This window comes from Tympanuchus pallidicinctus, unplaced genomic scaffold (assembly GCF_026119805.1).
Source record: "Tympanuchus pallidicinctus isolate F22 unplaced genomic scaffold, pur_lepc_1.0 scaffold15, whole genome shotgun sequence".
Classification (NCBI taxonomy): domain Eukaryota; kingdom Metazoa; phylum Chordata; class Aves; order Galliformes; family Phasianidae; genus Tympanuchus; species Tympanuchus pallidicinctus.
Window position 1 is genome coordinate 34,404,510 of NW_026294669.1, and position 18,260 is coordinate 34,422,769.

Sequence of the window (18,260 nt, forward strand, 5' to 3'; positions counted from 1 at the left end):
CAGTCCATCATGTCCCAGTGAAATCTGTAGCTGGGTAACTTGGCCACGTGAAATGAGTCATTGAATCTTGGAATGATAGAATGGCTTGGGCTAGAAGTGACCTTAAAGATCATATAGTTCCAATCCCCTGCCATGGGCTGGTTGCCCCCACCAGCCCAGGGCCCCATGTAACCTGGCCTTGAACACCTCCAGGGATGGGGCACCCACAGCTCTGGACAGCAGCGCCAGCACCTCACCACCCTCCGCGTAAAGAATTTCTTCCTAATGTCTCACCTAAGTCTCCTCTCTTCTAGCTTAAAATCATTCCACCTTGTCCCATTACTAGTAGACCACGTAAAAAGTTAGACCCTCTCCTACAAAGTTCTCATGGCAGAAACACCACTGAGGCTGAGCCGCCGGGTAGCAGAGTAGTTCACCCATCCTGAATCATAACCTGAGCGATTCACTCAAATTGATTGATTCACTCAAAAATAAAAGCTTCCATCTACTTATCAAGCAGTGCACACTGCCTAGCATCCTCGAACCTGCCTTTTTTCTCCCAAATTTTGCAGAGGACTGAGGCATATTCCTTTCTCTTTCCCCCTTGATCTCCTTAGGGAACGATGGACGCGGGTCAGACCTGCAGGGAGCTGCACACAAGCAGAGCCCAAGCTGCAATACATTCTCATAAAACTTCCCCGAAGATGAGCGTGTGAATGATTGCTTTATAGACCATTTGCAGCAGGGCAGAGGGGAGAGAAGTTTACATTCAGTGCTCGTTTCCCAGTAAATCATTCTCTTCAGTGTGGTTGAAAACCTGATTTCTTGGAACGCCGTCTCTGCACCGCGGCTTTCCAGAGGGAACACATGTTGCGCCGCGCTCTCCCCTCGCCCTTGCACGCGAGGCAGGACGGAGCTGGTGATATCTGATCTCCCTGCCATGCCCCAGGTTCTCCTGCAGTAATGGAAAAAAGCTGCTCGCTCAGAATTGCTCTGATTTATTCGGTAATTATCTTCCCCACAGGGAGTCCTGACCTCCCCACGGAGGATCCATTAAGCACAGGCTGGTAGCAGGGCACGGATGGGTCGTTATTGTCTCCCGATGCCTTGTTCTGTGTGCAGAGCAACAGGTACCCACTGCACTCTGTCAAGTGCCATTTCTGCATATCGTCTTCATCTTAAATCCAAAGCAGCCATTGGGATGGAAACATATTAGCTTTTTCAAGGGAGATCTGATCCAGAGTCTGTCATTTGCTTTAGCTCAAGCCCCACGCATCAATACTGGCAGAACTGTGTGTTTAATGTGAGGAACACAGGGTGTCCCATGGCTCCAGCTGAGCTTGCACAGAGCTGCCGGAGGAGCAGGATGTCAAAAATGCTTTGACTGCAGCTAAGCCTGCCTTGTGCTTCTTGGCCATGGAAGGCTGAAGAACAGATGTGCAGTGCTGGGATTCTTCTCCTGAAATATCTCTGTTGCCTAATGCACATTTGATGGACTCGTGGTTGCGATGCACAAAGCATGCTGCCATACTGGGGGATGCATAGAGAGGCATCGCCAGCCTTCATCTCCGTTTGCACATAACTCAGTCTTTGTTTTTCTAAGCGGTGGTCAATTTTTTCCAAATGTGCTTGATATGATTATCTCAAGCCCTTGTTATCTTTTGCATTTAACATAATGTTATTGCAGCCGGAATAGCTGAGCACTGAGTGTTTATAGAGCGAGGTACATCTTTCATTAGCACACATGATGTCACCATGTAAAATAACCAGATGAGCTCTCAACTGCCAGAGTCCTTCTGCCCATCCTCTACCCAAAGATCACCAGAGTATCTGCTGTTTTCCTTTCTCCTTCAAGCTTCATGCTGCTCACAGCCGTTCAGCATCTTTAGAAGGGATAAGGCAAGGCTTGTGCCAACACTTGGTTGGCACTTTTGACACGTACGTGCACTCAAAGGAGACTCTACAACAAATGTGGCAAACCTGAAGACTTCCCCAGTCACTGACTTATTTCATTTGTGCAGAGTCCATCTCAGGCAGGCGTGAAGTGTGAGGGCATTGGGGCTGCTTCACTGCTGTTTGATCTCAGAGGGAACCTGGCTATGCACACCAACAGCTACAGCACGGAGCCAGAACGTTCAATCAGAAGACAGATGACGTGCAGGAAATCTCTTAGGTGACCAAATATTTACAGCGCCAATGAAACTCCAAGAGAGGCTCCCACTCAGAAACACTTGAAGTTGCCAGATTTCCCCCAGTTACTTTTGTTTTGTATTTTTTTTTCCCCTCCTCTACCTCTCCAAAAATGTTTCCTCTGGGAAGCTCTCACAGCTGCATTCCACTCTTGCCAAACCAGTGCACCCAGAGCATCCCCAGCACAGGCTCAATGCACATTGTGTTCTCATTTTGGGTTGGAGCTGGGGGTACGTTTCATCCCATGGATTCCACCTGAGCTGGGCAGGCTGGCTGCAACCAAAACATTTTTGTGGAGCATGAAAACCATTTCCCAGCCAGCTCAACACACTGGGGGACCCCAACCTCCACGTCCAAAGGCAAGAAAAATGGGGGCTTCTCTTCTTTCCTGGCTGCTCCCATTGGGCAGCTGGTCCCACCTGGGTCTCAGAGCCAAGGCTTATTCATCATCGACCAGCAGACCCCAAATCATGGCATCTGGTAAAAGCCACTGCGACCTGGATTTACCCCTCCGAAGTCTGCAGGCATCGCTGGAACCACCTGACCCAAAAACAACCCAATGCCCCTAGGGCTGGAGCAGCTATGCCAGGAATGCTCCAGAAGGCTGCTGGCCAAAAAAACGTGAAACTCCTCCTGCAGTGTGCTGGAGAGCTTGAATTGAGCGTTTTCCTCCTCCCATTGTAATTTATTTATTCTAGCTGCTTTTGCCTTGGTTCTGCATCCAAGAACACTTCTGCTCTTTTTGTTGTTTTTTTTTTTTTTGCCATTCCTGTGGTGGACTCGTATTTCCAGCCATCAAAGTGAGAATACAACAGAGCAGGAGCTCTTACAGTGCAGTGAGTAAATGCAAAGCCCAGAGCCAAGGAGAGCCTGCCTCTCTGCTCTCCTTGCTGTGACTGCAGGTATGGGAGCTCACAGCCAAAGCCTTAAAGCAGATCCTTGGGAAAACACAGGATTTAGGGGCCTAACTGGAGCAGAAAACAACAGGGAGGAACTACAGCGGAAAGCCAAACCCCAGCTCTAAAGAGCTAAGCTCAAACCTGGGACTTTTTGACAACCTCCTCCCCAAAAAAGCAGCATTTCAAAGCACTTACTCCTGCCAGCATTGCTCTTTCTACGAAATCAAGCACTAATATCATTTAACAACCCCCTCCCATTTTCTGACATCACCTTAAACCACATTGCCAAATTAAGCCTCGTGCACGTGATATATCTCATCCTTTTCTCCTCTCCCAGCCACCACCGCTGCCATCTCTCAAAGGGCTTGAGTACAAATAACTCAGCCTCTGCCACTCAAGCCGGTTTTAATCAAAAGATTTGCTGGGCTTGTGCCACACGGGACACCTCATTAACAACCTTGCACCTCTCAGAGGGAAGAAATAGGCTTTTCCCCTTTTCAGCATCTCTTCGCTTCACGCCAGGACGTGGCATTTACTGGGAGTGCCCAAACTCGTGCTTCATGCCATCCTGGGATAGGATGCATTTGGGTGGGAACAGAACAACAGCCAAGCACGGTGAGCTGAAAGGGAGTGTTTGTCAGAAAGGAGCTGCCCGTCAGAGATTAGAGCCTAATGAAATTTGTCTTTGTGTGTGTGTGTGTGCCTCCTTCTCTTCCTAGATTTTTTTCTTTTTTTCCTTTCCTGTAAAAAGCCGTGCTTGTTAAAATTCAGGGAGAGCCCCACACAAAAGACACTTCTTGGAGTCCAAAGGGGCGCTTATTAATGCGGAGATTTGGATTCAAATCGTACAGAGCACGCCACTTTCGGGAGAGACTTTCAGTATTGTTTGGGGAAAAGAAAGCAAGCCTGGCTGAGTATTGTCTTCCCCAGTGTTAATCACTTCTGCTGAAGCAAGCAGGTGCTGCGACTCAGAGCTTGCAGCACAGGGGGAAGGGAAACATCACTGGGAAAGACTCATCTGCATGATGGATTTTTGCCATTCTGGCTCATTAAGCCACAGCCCAGAGTTGTCGTGCTCCTTGTTTCCTTTGTCGCAGCGGCAAGGGGAAGCGTTGCACGGGCGTGCAACAGGTCAGCAGCCATCAGTGTTAACCAAGCCTAGATTCATGGAATCATAGAACCATAGAATTGGGTTGGAAGGGACCTCGAAAATCATCCGGTTCCAACCCCTTGCTGTGGGCCACTCACCAGCTCAGGCTGCCCGTGGCCCCATCCAACCTGGCCTCGGGCACCTCCAGCTCTCTGGGCAGCAGTGCCAGCATCATGCTAAAACCAAACTGGTGGTTTTGGGAGAAACTGCCCCAGGCTGCCGCTGACAAGTGCTTCTGGTCATGTCTGCAGCTAAGTTTGCAGCTGGCAGCTGAACCCTTGGGAGTGTTTACTCCAGAAGAACATTCAGAGTTTTTATTAACTCATTTTTGATGCTTTGACCACAGAGCTGGGCCCATCCCACTGGCTTTTTTTTTTTTTTTTCCCCTCCACATTGCTTGCATGTTTCCACCTGTTATGCTATGAAAACGATGAGAAAACAGTGTGTTTTCTTATGAGATTTTTCTTTTGAGAAAACATGAGAACGGGTCCCACGCTGCCTCAGCCAGAGGAGAACAGGCAGAGAACACGGCAGAGATTGGAGCCAGCACCCTGGGAACCCACAGAAAAGCATCCAGAGATGCATGGCTGCAAGCTCCCTTGTTGCTGATTTTTCCTTTAGCACTCACTCTAGGGTTTTACAAGGAAAACAGTGATGCTGAGGATAAGATACCACTAGCTATTGCCATTACTGAATGATCCACCTACACAGAATTATAGAATTGAGTTGGAAGGGCCTTTCAAAGTCCAACTTCTCTACATTGACCCAAGCACGAGCAGATGAGCAGTGCCTAGATGAATCCAGGTCATTAAACCACAGGAGGTGATCATTGCTACTGCATCCCTCATATGGCAGCACCCAAAGCTGAGGCCCTTGATTGCATTGGGTTGCACAAGCACCTCAGAAGACATTTCCTGACAACTCACATGGAGGGAAGACCGCCAGAGCAAAGCCTGCTGTTATTTATAGTGTGACAGCACAAAACAGGTCTGGAGGACTTCATCCCTCGTTGCCCCCAAACAGGGCAGCCAATAGAGCTGCAATGCTTAGGAACATATCTATTGTGTCTGAGTGGGCTTTCATACAGGTTAAAGGAGGATCATCATCCTGGGGAAAACCCAGGCTGCCAAGCAAAGCCACATGATACCTGAAATGATGCTTCCAACTCTAAAGCACTTGAGCATTCCAAGGTTACGCCAAAGGGTCCATAAAAAGACTGATGTTTAAAAACAGCCCATGGCATGCACTGGGTTTGTCTACTTCTTTAAAGTTGCATTCTAAATCTGTGATCAGTAGAGCAAATGTATGGATTCCTCCAGGCATTTCTGGGGGAAACCTGGCACGTGGTTCTTGGAGCACATTAAGCTCCATCTGTCTGAAGACAAAACCTTGCTTTGCTAAACCACACCACGGGCTTCTTTCTCAACCTTCTCCCTGAGGCTGCCACTTGCTGTCTGGGAGAAGCCAGACCAGGTGATCTCAGCTCCTTGATGACCCCCACCTGATGCTCATCTTGGCAGTTCTTTGTCCCAAAACCTGTCCCCAGCTGTGTGTTATCCAGCCCTGCAGCCCACCAGATGGTGCTCTCGGTATTGACTACATGCAACTTCTGCAACTTTTGCTTCTGCTGAGAAACTCCAGCACAGGTAGATGTGGAGACATACCCCAAAGGGAAACAGATTTTGAGGTTTTCCTACAGCACCAGACAAATCACATCACTTTGTCCCAGGCGTAACACTGTCCTCCTTGGGACAAGTTTCTTGAGCTTCTCTGGAGTGACACTGCGAGGCTGAGAGAGCTCTGTGGCCCTTGGTAGAGATATCAAACATCTTCTAATAGAGTGTAAATTTCTAATAGTGAGAGGTTGTGTGCAGCTGTTGAGGATCTTCATTACCAGCGGTGATCAGCTCACACATACGCTCCACCAGCGGTGAGTCTGAGGGCTGGAATAACAAAATGACATCCCTTTCTACCTTAGTTTCTCCCTCATTTTCTACTGGAGGAAGGTCCTACTGCTCCCATGCCCTATGCAAACTGAGATGGACAGAGTTATATCAAGTCCGGAGAAGCGGGCTGCAGTAACAGGGCTGATCCTGTTGTTTTCCTTCCTTTGCAAGGCTCTCTTAAACTTCTCCCTAATAAAACTTGGGGCAAAGGGGAGCATTTAACGTGCAGTTAAATAAAAAACACAAAAGTGTGCCACGCTGGCCGACTTCCTAAAAACTAAGTGCAGGGAAATAAAACCTCAGGAACAGGAGCCACGAGAAGAACTGGCAGCTAGCTCTGTGGTCTCTGTTTTTTACCAGTAAGGTATTTTTATCAGGGAGAAGCAGGAAAAGGGAGATCATTAAAGGCAGCCTGTGCTGGTATGCAGGAGCACTCTGGCCATTTACGCCCGTAATGAGTTCTGCTGCCTCTGAGCAGAGCACGGGTAATAACAGGTCATAAAGAGGGTTTACCACCCGAATTGCCAGTCTCTGAAGGTTACTAAAAGCCCGTTCGAATGAGCGTGGTCAAATCAGCCTGACTGTTGTGAAACCTCTGCTTTCTTAATGGCTTAGTGGAAAATTCAGTTTTTCCATTCAATGAAAGGGAAGAAAATTGGGAGTGGAGCAAATAGAGCAAACCCCAGTATCCAGTCTGGCTGAAATCTCTTGAATTTATCTGAAATCTGATGCTGCCATTTGTTTGCTTTGTCCCATCAGCTCGCTGACTGCCTATAAAACTTCTCTGCTTTATAGAAAAGATGCACATAATGCATCTCCACATTGGAAAGGGTTAATTATACCCATTTTACTCTCAAAGAAGCACAGAGAAGGTGAGCAATGCCCTACAAACGAAAAACAAAGTCTCCATTATCTACACGGGGCCCCTCTGCACAGCCCATACAGCAGGTACAACATCCCCTCTGCCTAATCACAATGCTGTCATCACCCTGCTCTCTCTGAGTACAGGGCTGAGGGTCACATAGGGCCCAAAAGGTTTGGTCAAGCACTGGTCAAACAGCTGCCCATAAGGGTGGTAGAGTCACCATCCCTGGAGGTGTTCCAGATCTGTGGAGATGTGGCACTGAGGGATGTAAGCAGTGGGCATGGTGGGCTGGGGTGGGGTTGGACTTGGGGATCTGTGAGGTCTTCTCCAACCAGAATGATTCTGTGATTCCATTATTCTTGCTGTGGTTTTGGTGCTGTGTTTCCCAACGGGATACAGAGCACCTCCCCAGCAAAGCCAAGGCAGCCCATCTCTGCTTTGCTTCAGAGTGGGGCCCCAGGAACAGAGTGGCTAAGTGCCAGCGATGCAATCACTCAGGTGTGACACGTACAAAGTTCTCTGAAGATGAGTTAATAGCTTTAAGCAACACGAAGTCTGCTTGGAGCGATTTCCAGTCCTGCACATTACTAAGCACATCCAATGGTGCCCAAGCATTTCGACAACCTCTGCTGCATCCCCTGGTGTTGCTGGTGCAGGGCAGGCTGTGCTCCTCTACTCATTTTATTCAAGAACTGCTTCACCTTCTGGAGAGCAAAAAAAATAAATGAATAAATCCATCTACTGCACATGCTTCTTCATTTACAGCCCCAAAGAAAAAAAAAAAAAGAGTTAAAAAACAAAAAAAAGCTGTGTTTCTATTGTTCCTCTTGCCCTTTGATTTCTCTCCATTTTCCTTGCCTTTGTGTGTGTGGGAATGCGCATTTGTGGGAACGTGCAAGAAGTTCTAATGTTTTCTGCAGTTGTTTAGTGGGTCCCCTTCTGAAGCCTTATGGACCACCAAGGGCTGAGAAACAGGGATGGAAGATCCAGAGAGATAGTTTGTGCAAATCCAGTGTCGTCCTTTTGAAGTCCTCAGGGCTTCCACGGCAGCCAGAAGTAATTAGTGAGAGAAAAGGGCTGTAAGAGCCATGCTGGCTTGCAGTCAGCAGTTCCTGCTGACTTTGAATAAAGCAGAGCTGAGCCAACGCTGAGCACTGCTGGAATTACGACACCAAACGTCCAACCTATCTATGGAGTGGCTGCAGAGCTTGGGGATGGCTCTCTGCAGCAGGACTCGTGCTGCTGAGCTCACACCACTTTGCTACCTCTCTGCAAATGCCAAAATATACCCAGCACTCAGGTGCTGTGGCTGAACTTAGCACCCTGTCACACCTGTGCCACCTTCCCCTTCATTCAGGGGCTGCTTCCCTTAACAGAGCGAGTTGAAGGAAGAGCAGCAGCACGGTTACAAGCATGAGGAATAATGAGAATTTCAATTGAGAATTCTTCATCCCCACCTCCTGCCTCAAGAAGGGAACGTTCCCAGCACCAGATCCTTAACTCTGCATATGGCCTAAGAAGAGCCAAACAGATGGGACAGTCTGTGGGGCAAAAAATCCCTAATGCTAAAACAGTTTTGCAGCAGCGATTCACACAAAATCATTTGATTTGCAGGACAATTTTGATTTTGAGAGAGTTGGACAGTAAACCTTCCAAAATTTGAAACCAAGAACTTTACTGCAGCTTTCTCACATTGGTTAGCTCAGCCTTCCCTTTCGTTCTGGCACTCACACTCCACATCACTTCACATGGCATCGCATGGCAAAAAGAAAGCAAGTACTTTTAAATGGGATACAGGCACTATGAAACAACAGCAAGCAATAAAGAAGGAAAATTAACTCACCCTTTCTGATGACCAGTAGCAGCTCAAGAGAAGCACGATCCCTATCCAGAGAAACTCTGCTCTCTCCACTGCTAACCCTTAAATGAGGGTGATTTTTGACACTCAGGTGTATTGCTTGCAGCTGAGCTCCCTGGATTAGCCATGCCTCCTCACCTGGTGCTCAATCATTGGTTCAGGCATGAGCTGGCAATTCCACTGCAGGCATTGAGCCTGAAACACAGAAGGTCCAGTTCAAAAAGGTCACTTCCACATCTCTGACTCTTCACCAGAAGTCAGTGGAAAAAAAAGAAGCTTGACTTTTTGTCCTGATCTGGAAGAAAACCAAACAAACACACACACAAAAGAGTTAGAAAGTCTAATTCCATGTGATGGGAATCTGACTTTCTGGATGGCTTTCACTGCAGTCAAGAAGAAGGGTGGCTGGCTGGGAGAGCTCATAAAAGCTTTGAAAATCATTACAAAAGCCCTAAGCTGGCAACACACCCCCCTATCCTTGCATTGACTGCCAATATCTTGGGATGGGATTTTTGGGGGTCCCCCCAAACAATTGAATAGACAGCTCCCATGACGCCTGAGGTCTCCAGTTCTGCTTTTGAAGAGTCCTATGTTTTTTTCATTCCCCTTCTGATAACCAGCGTGGGCCCCCCGCTCACGGGAAGCATTGCTGATGTGCCACCTCCCACCAAGAGAAGCGAGGAGCAGGGGAAAAAAAAGCACACGTAGATGTTAAAACAAGGAAATGGAATGTCTACAAGCTGCTTGGAGAGTTCACTCCTAACTCAACTATCCCTATTTGCTATTGAAAGTGGTGATTTAGCTATTTATGGCATTGTAAGCAATCAATCCTGGTTTCCACTTGGCCTCAGATGGATTGTTGGCCCATAGGTCTCACGCTGTACTTAAGCAACAGAAATGAAAGAGGGAGTATAGAAGTGAATGGATCTTTTGGGATGGCCACATCTGGTCCCCATGTGTAAGCCCAGCTTGGTGGGAAGCCCACTGACAGAGAAAAGTTGCACGCTGTGGTTCTAGACAAGCTTCCTCATGCAAATGTGTAATATTTATACACACACATAATTTTTTACATCCATGTATATGTATCCACAGATGGATATTGAGCAGGTCTGCTCTGACATGTGTCTTTTCCACCTGTGTTTTTTTTTTTTCCAGCCACCTCTCCCTCAATAGATAGGGCCACCAGTCCCGAGTCCATTTTTTAAGGCCACTTGAATGTTGACACCCTCTTTCTCAGACTGGAAGACTCTCTTCCTCCTCCCCTTTAGCAGGGTTGGTGTCTTCTTTCCTTAGCACCCCAGGACCCCAACTGTGACTGAGCAAATTAGGCTGCTGGGATGTTATGGCTAATCAGCAGGACATCTTTAACCTATTACTGGTTTGGACAGCAAGCAAAATAAGCAGGAACAGAACCAACTTGCCTCCTCACTCCAAACATTCATCTCCCAAGGACCCACGCTTGATGCGATCTCAAGGAGAGAGTGAGTTTTGGATGCTGCTGGGACTGAGGTATGCTTGGACAGGATAAACCAGAACATGAAATGAGCACTTGAAGGAGTATTTTCATGTGGTGAGCTCTTAGATTTGCATGTTGCAAGGCCAAAAGGGAGCCACATGTTTCTGAAAATCAGGATTTCTGCAGCAGCACTGGGGAAGCAGGATAAAGCCCTCATTTCCCTCCTGGCTCTCATGATGGAGGTAGGGGTCTGATGCCCCTGCACCTCTCCGAGCCCCCTGTCCTCATGAGACCTTCTTTGTGGACTCACCCAGTGACCCCTGCCTCATGGAGAATTCATTCCCCCACCGTGCAAAGGCACACAGAGAAGCCCATAAACAGGCCCCAACCTAGCAATTACCTTTGGAATTGCACATCAAGCATGGAGCCAAGTGATCCCAAGTGATGGAGCAGTCTCCAGCCCCCAGGGCAGCTGATTCAAGAGCTATTTACGCTCATGCTATCAAAGGCATTTCATCTTGTCCCTCTGTTCTCAGTGTGCTGTGGCTTGGGATGCTTCCACCCTCCCCAAGAAGGGAACCCCCAGTACAGCACGAGAAGATGGCAGAAACATCACCGTGGGCTCACGTTTCCCTACTGCTACATGAACAGCTGAGTATTTGCCACTGAAGATCATCTCCCACTACGATGATCGTAAGTGTGGCCAAGTTTTGAATATTGGCATCAGAAGTTCTCAAGTACTGCAGAAAAAGGAGAAAAACCCCAAATCTGACTAAAAACAGAACCAAGTCGCTGACCAAAAGGCTTGTTGTTCAATGAAAGTACTGCATTTTCTTCTCTTTAGATCACGCCACGACTCTTGCAGCGGGGGGGAATTTCTGTGGCTAAAAATGATAATGAGAACCAGGGTCTGAGCAAATGGCCCCACGCTGTTCTTGGAGGATGGTGTTTGCACATGCTCTGGGTGCAGCAGGCTTCTCTGCCAGTCACTGAGCAGCGGGCTTTGTTCACGCACAGGTTGCTTTGCATTCCCAAAGAACACGTGCAACGTTTGCCACTCTCACCTGAATTTGACTCAGTGGAAGGCAGAAGCAATAGGATTATGTATAGGAGCTGAGACATGAAGATTTCCCCTGCTCCATTCTACACAAGCTGCAAACCCTTTCCCCCTAGCAAACTGAGCAAGCCTTAATTACTCCCATAATTCTGCCTTCAAGGGACGAGCCAGCCACATTAATCAGATCATGAGAGCGAGTGCTCTGAGCATCATACTCCCAAACACAAAGGCCAGGGTATGATCTGAAAAAATAAACCTAAAACGCTATTTGGATTATATCAACGTGCAAGAAAACAAAGGGAAAATTACCCCAGAGCTTTCTCTCCCTAGCTAGTCTCCAGCTTTGGGTTTTATGTGACTGTCTGCATACAGTCCCATTATTTTCCCTCCATTCTCATTCCCTATCTCTGTGACAAGGACCTTTGCCAAATAGTACTTCCATCTAGGATGTCAGGAAGGCATTCAAAGATACAGTGCATTCAAATAAGGATTGGAAATCATTTCCTTGCAGGAAGGAGCTATCCCTTCTTGCCTTCTCCTCCTTTTGATTATTCTTCTCAGATTAGAGATAGTCAGGAAATTACATGGTGTTGAGAAAAATAAAAGAGAAAATAAAAGAAAGAGAAACGTTAAGGAAAAGGAAATTTTTTTCATTTCCTGCCAAAAATAATCCCACAACTACTGGGGGGTTTCAGACGCCTGGTTATATTCCTTTTTTCTTTCAGTAATGAAGACGGATGGCTGGCGACGGTGGAACCACCAAAGGCCAACATTTGCCTTGAGTAGATCCCAGCCACAAGTGAGAAGATGCAACTTGGCCCCGTGTATTTATGACTGGGGAAAGACAGCTTTCCAAAGAATGGAGATGGAACGTAGCTGAGTTATCTGCTTCTAATATTAGATCAACCTCAGGATTGGAATGAGGTGGTAAAAGTATGTTCATCACAATGATTTATGCTTAGCTTTTGTAAGAGGATATTATACGACAGGCTACACCACGCTTAGTTTAACTCCACCTGAATGGTCTTTGCATTGTCTATTTCCTGCAGTTTATATATATTTACAGATGCCTATGATATTGGTATCAGTATGGAAATAGCCAATACAGCCTGTAAGTACACCTATATAGGTGTATATGTGTACACATATATGTACATGAGGGCTTTTTTGTACCAAAGTGGAGTAAAATCAAGTCAACCGCCTGCTTCTGCAGACCAGCCTTCCATCACCACCTATAATACTCTGCAGCCATCTAAATCTGCCCATAGGTGCCACCCAGATCCTCTTCCCCCAACTTTCTGATCAACTTTCCTAGCTTCATCTCTTGCAGCTGTACTCCACTTGAAAAACACAGAGCCCAAAGCTGTGACATTGCTTCTGCTTTGTGCTTTTGTGCTACAAACCCTTCGGTCCCATGGAAGAGCAGTGCCCTATCACACAGCATTGATGTGCTTATCTAAAGCCCATGAATGAGTAATCCCACCCGTTGTGACTTTGGTAATGGGTCCTTGGCATTTTTCTGTAGAAGAAACAATAAGAGCTGCGTGGTCATTGCGATATTAAGACCCATCTGAAGGGTGGTCGGAGTTGATATGGGGATGCAGCTGCACTGAGGGGGCTGGGTGAGGGCTCCAGTAGGACATTTCACTGTAGTTTGTATCTGGGGAAGGACAACAACACAGAGACTACAGGGAGAGTCTTTTTTACCAGGCCAGCAAGTGCCTGCAATACCAGGAGAAGGAGGAGTAAGAGGGACAGGTTTCACACTAAGGCTGCAAAAAAGCTCTTAAATCCTCACTATCCTTTTTTTGCGGGGCGAGACTTCCCCCACTCACTTCATTTTCTCACTGCTTCCAAGAAAGGGCTGTAAGATTGTCATGGGCTTGGTAAGGCCACAAGATGTTGTGATGGGCTGTGACGGGGCTGCTGTCTCCAGTGATCCTGATGCTAACCAGGCTCGGTGGACACAAGCTCTCAGTAGTCTATAAATCATTCCACTGGCATGATGTTGTGTTGCTCAGCATGGCATAACATGACATCTCTATCCCACCTCCCCTCCTCAACCCACTGTTTCCAAACCTACTGCCCCATTCCACTGCTCCACCAACATCTCTTAAGGAGCTCCTGTGGACTCACATTAAATATCTCTCCATGGGGAGTACTCATTAGTCAGCTGCCGTGATACAGATCTTAGAGCAACAACCAATAAAGCTTCAGCATGCAGGCATCTGGAACAAGCCACAGAAAACCCATCTCTCATCCCTAATCTAAGTAGCTTCAGACTGGGGATGCTGCCGACACAAGGCATCGGTTTGTTTTCTTTTCTTATGGCAGAAGATCAAAACAAAGCCGAGAGCGTGGCAGAGTCCTCAAGGTCAGCAGGGGAATAGGCAGGGATCAAAGCAGCATCATTAGCAGAGTAAGGCAGCACACGCCAGCTTGTGCATCCCAAATAGAGCAACTCAACCTGGTTAGCCCCTCTGCCTCCATGGAGAGGAGCCCCAAGCTGCTCTTCTCCTGGCTATCATGCCTAGTAATCACCACTGCCAGAGCTGATGCTGCAGATTGGGTTGGAGCTTCAGCTTGGAGGACACTGCATTAACTCACCTGCTCATTTGCATAAAGCATATATCTACTTAAAAGCTGTAAGCTGGACATTCCTGCCATGGAAGCAGTAAAAAGGATGACAGGGCCTCTGGCATTGTCCTAGAATCATAGTATCACCAAGGTTGGAAAAGACGTCTAAGGTCATCCAGTCCAACCGTTTACCTTTCATCAACAGTTCTCACTGAACTACGTCCCTCGGTACAACATCTAAAGGTCATGTTGGGGTGCAGAGAAAAGGCTGACCAAAGATCCCTGTTTTCCCACTGCTGGGACCCTTAGGACACCTTAATGGTGCCCATCGCAGCCCCATGGCTGGACATTCAGGGAGGCGACATGGAGGGGACTTCAGTTTCACAAACAGAATGGGCTTGGCAACCCTTCAGAAGGAATAAGTGCTATTTAGACTGACATTTTTCCCCCCTGAAAACTGAAAAACACCAAGTTAATAAAAGAGAGCTGAACTGCCATGCTTCTCTTGGGGTTGCCTCATCCCTCTAAGCCTCCCACTCTGCAGCGAAATAGAAATCTGCACTTCTGCTCACACTGGAGCCTTTAGGCTTTCCTGCAGCACAATAGTATAAACCAAACAGACTAAAGTCCTGGACAGAGGAGAGAATAAATTGGATCCCTCCAAAGCTAAATACTGCATTGTGGAAACTTGCAGGGCTGTAAGCCTCTCGCAGTTCATCACTCTAGAGCAAATAAGCTAGTGGTCTCCATCCCACAGTGGGCAAGCATCCAACATTCAGACGCTCCATCCCTGCACGATGGTGGTCATAGGGCATCCTCGCAGTGTCTGCTGGATGGGGAGAGCATCCAGACACAAGGCATGTATACAAGCCCTTGCTCATCCCCAAAGAAAAACAGAGAAGACCAGTCCTGTTTCAGTGGTGCACAGCAGCCCACAGCGTGATGAAGATGGTGCCCTGGGTTCCTGCCAGCCATCCTTCTGACAAAATACCAGTGTTCATGTTTTTGTTTTTGTTTTTTTTTTTTTTAAAAAAAAAGGTGGAACAGAGCTTCTCAGAAGAGGACGTGTTAAAAATTAAGGACCAAGTTGATGCTGCATCCATTTGGACTTCATCCTTGGATGAGATGTGCCACACAATGAGTCAAGGTTCAGCACATCAGGCAAGGCACCAACCCCTAGGCTGGTGCTGCCAACACTACTTGGCGCAAGCTGTAGATGGCTGCTAAAACCACCACATCCACCCAAGAGCAGCCACTGAATGGCTGGAGCCATTTTTCCAAACTGTCACAAATGTATTTCTCAGTGCATGGGGATTTCCGTAACTTTTCACGCATATGGAGATTTTATTTTTCCCTTCTTTTTCAATTACATGTTTCATTAACCGCCTGCACCTCCTGATTTGCTGCTGACTAGCTGAGGCTTTCAGACTCGAGAAATGAAGAAGGAAATAAAGCAATGATCTATTACCATTTACAGCTGCCACGGGATGCCACAAAACTTAATCAGCTGTTTGTAAAATGCATTCAGTAGCAAGGGGAAGAAAAAGCTGGAAAAAGCAGCAATCCCTTGCTGAAGATAATTTCCACCCAATCTCCCCGTCGATTCTCTTTCAAAGAAATACCTAGGGAAGTGGAAGTGCTTACAGTGTGCTCTGCTGATGACAGATTACTGAGGAAGCATGGTCTGCGATGGGCTTCCAGCTGGCTGCAGAAGTCCTCCCTGGTCAGCTCTGCAAAGTGCAAGCGGGTTTAGTCAGTACTCCTGTTTTCTCCAAATTTCAGTTAGAGTTTGCCTCTGTAAAACAGGCTGGAGAAAGCAATGCCTGTAAAGGTGTTTCCCAGTGAAGAGCAAACACCTCCACATCCAGCCCTAACCCCCTGGGTCAGCATGCTCATCACCGTGGCTCCTCCCATGGGGTTGCGGGGACAAAACCATCGGACCCTCTTCTGACAAGACAAATCCAATAAAACTGCTGACCTGAAGCAAATCCTGCGGGGACTGACAGCTCCACACAGCTTTCTCTCAAAAGGAAAGACAGCAGGCAGATAGATGTGGGCCTCTGATAGATAGGTGTGGGCCCCTTCCAGCTCTTCCCCATTGAACTGTGCAAGCAGCAAGCACCGCTGCCACAGCAGCTTTAGAGGAATTTGGCTGGTCCCACACTTGCACGTTCCTCCTCATAATACCTCTCCACTCCCCAAGTCAGCCCACGTTAATTGTATACAACATCTTAAAGACCACCCAGTTTGCACTGTAAAGCATTCAGTGATGGATAAAAATAACAATTGCATTGAGAGAGGCCAAGTTCCATGCCAAAAAGATTAGCAGTGGGAAAATTCCTCCTTTTGGGAGCTTTGCAGCCAAGGCCCAGCCCTTAGGGTTCATGACCGGCAGCAGGCCTCACGTACATTTAACAGCTATTGGTAAAATCTGGGAAGAAGCCTAATTCTGGTGACTTCCACTAAATCTTGCCTTTGTCCTGATTCATAAAAGAGAGTCATCAGATCACTCACCCTGGCAGGACCATAGGCAACCAGCACAGAGTTTCATTTATCAGGGACGTTATGGGTGGTGGTACAGGAGTGATGTACAAACTGCAGAAACAGCTTTGTCTTCTACTCGCTAAAAAAGAAAGGAAACAAAAGAAAACAAAGCAGAAAACGTTGAGGATGTTAGAGAAGAAGGAAGGATCACCTGATTTGTTTGTCAAATAGACTTCCACTGGACATTTCCAAGGAAAGGACAGATGGACGCCTCAATATGTCAATGAAAACCACACTGTGTAATGAAGAGTCACAGAAAGGGCAGGAGCCTAACTATGAACTGCAGAGAAAAATGTTCCTCTGAGGCAAAGGGAAAACACTGACCAACCTCAAGTTTTTCTAGATCTGCAAAAAAGCAAGGAAGGAACAAGTAGGCCTGAGATGTTTGCTAGATACAAGAGATTCAGCCCATCACTGTGCTGACAGATCTTGCTCTGCTATGCAGAAAAGCTACCATGGTCCACTGCCTAAAATGGTGAATTAGAAACCTCTGATTACTTGGAAATTTTAGAAATCTTTTTAAAATGTTTTTTTTTTCTTCAGGAATCCCTGAGCCCAGTCTCTTCTGAGAAGATCTATTTGAAATAGTTGTGCTAATGTTTGCAGTTTGAGTGACCCTTTTAGTACAGAAGTGAAAGATGTGCATTTGTGAAACCAGCAAGAATTAACGATGTATGAATCAGCTCGGTTACTAAAACAGTAAATCAGTGAAGTCCCAAAAGCTTCTAGTCAGCATAGCCCCATTCACAAGCAGTAGGGTCTTGCAGAACTGCTGGGTGAGGAAGTCACCATATAGTCTCCATGCATGCACAAACTATTTATGGCTTTTTGTCTGTTTTCTCCCTTTCCCCATCTCCAGCCAGCTTGTAACCACTGCTAAGATGAAGCCTGTCTATAAACTACCAACCAGGATACAGACTGACCAGACACTGTGTTTAACAGGCAGCACTGGCAGCTTGGACACCTAATGAGGGAATGGGAACTGGAAGAGCACATAACAGTAATATTTAAAGACCAAAATCGTTTATCTGAACCTCGCTCTGCCAGGATCCTGGTGAATATTCTTCCAAGCCAGTTAAGAATAGCATGGGATAACAACTGCAAACAGACAGCCATGATGAAAAAAGGGTGCTAAAAACCTTCAGAATTAATTAACAAGTTCCAGCCCTTCAAGGCTTTTTTCCTAAGAGCCTTCAAGCACCACTCGCCTGGTTTTGATTGAATTATTTAACCACAGAGCCTGTTAGTCCCTAGCAAACACCCCCAAATAAATACGGCTGCTTCTTTGAGCTTGACATCATTTGGATCCTGCATATGGGATTTGGTGATGGTGCCACCCAGCCAGATGTTTCCAGTGCTTTCTGAGAGAAATGCACCTCTCCTTTTATTGGACACCATGGCAAGAGAGCCCACGTGGAATGTAAACTCTGTGTGCAGAGATATATGTTTTCTCTCTCTGTTTATAAACACACAGAGCCCAGTTCTTCCTCCACTGGGGTTATATGAACCCAGAATTTATTAACGTTGGAGAACGCGTTCCTGATTTACACTGAAGTAAGAGAGCAAATTGTTTGCAGGAGAAAAAATAGATCAGCAAGCAATCGCTGCTTCTACATACAGATCTGAATGCACATGCAGCACAATATTCAGATCAGCTGCAACAAACAAACTCGCCTCAAAGAACATAACAGCAAACCCGAGACTCCAAAGGGAAGATAGGGAAAGGTTGCCTCATCCTT

At 46.9% G+C, this 18,260-nt stretch overlaps 1 long non-coding RNA gene across 3 annotated transcripts in view; it reads right to left on the minus strand.

Moving 5' to 3' along the window:
• LOC128077155 (uncharacterized) overlaps positions 1 to 18,260 on the minus strand; it is a 55,900-nt gene that overhangs the window by 12,016 nt on the left and 25,624 nt on the right. Inside the window, exons 11-14 of one of the 3 annotated variants that reach the window (XR_008204856.1) lie at positions 16,492 to 16,600; positions 15,622 to 15,707; positions 8,873 to 9,182; positions 6,720 to 7,733 (exon numbers count right to left, since the gene is read on the minus strand). This is a non-coding gene — a long non-coding RNA (uncharacterized LOC128077155). Of the gene's footprint in view, positions 1 to 6,719; positions 7,734 to 8,872; positions 9,183 to 15,621; positions 15,708 to 16,491; positions 16,601 to 18,260 lie in introns of those variants that run through there. The other 2 variants (XR_008204857.1, XR_008204855.1) reach the window with 2 other exon arrangements.